Source organism: Argentina silus, assembly GCF_951799395.1.
Source record: "Argentina silus genome assembly, chromosome: 9".
In the NCBI taxonomy this organism is placed as follows: domain Eukaryota; kingdom Metazoa; phylum Chordata; class Actinopteri; order Argentiniformes; family Argentinidae; genus Argentina; species Argentina silus.
The window spans coordinates 22,246,526-22,247,498 of record NC_139663.1 but is presented as its reverse complement, the minus strand read 5'-3'; positions in this window follow the sequence as shown (position 1 = coordinate 22,247,498).

The window sequence follows — 973 nt, the reverse complement described above, 5'->3', positions numbered from 1 at the left end:
ACACACACACACACACACACACACACACACACACACACACACACACACACACACACACACACACACACACACACACACACACACACACACACACACACACACACACACACACACACACACACACACACACACACACACACACACACACACACACACACACACACACACACACACACACACACACACACACACACACACACACACACACACACACACACACACACACACACACACACACACACACACACACACACACACACACACACACACACACACACACACACACACACACACACACACACACACACACACACACACACACACACACACACACACACACACACACACACACACACACACACACACACACACACACACACACACACACACACCCTTATTGAAGTCCATACTGAGCCAGACTGCACATCCTAAAGGTCTAGCTGGTTGGAAATCAAAAGAGACTCCTTTGATCCAGAGCTGTGTGATAGATCTCTGTAGTCAGAGAGGCCAGTTACTCTGGTTGGCTCCATAAAGAGAGGGACGAGTGCTAACACATGATAAAATAGAGAGGGAATTGGGTATGTAGGCTAATGCTAATGCTAAATGCTAAAATAAAGGGGGAATGGGGCATGTAGGCTAATGCTAATGCTACATGATAAAATAGAGAGGGAATGGGGCATGTAGGCTAATGCTAACTCTAACGCTGACCTGACATGCTTCCACAGCTGTGGACGCTCTATGTTCGGGACCTCTCAAAATGGCCAGTTTCATCATTCAGTGTGTACTGTATGAGCTCCACACCACACACACACACTCACACACACACACACACACACACACACACCCAGTGGCATGTATCGTTAAACTTTATCTTTGCTCCCGTCACCGAGCAGAGTCGGTTAAACACACCCTCGGCCGCCGCATCTAAACGCTGTTTTTTTCCCCCCCGGTGCCGGTGCCGTTAAATCACGTG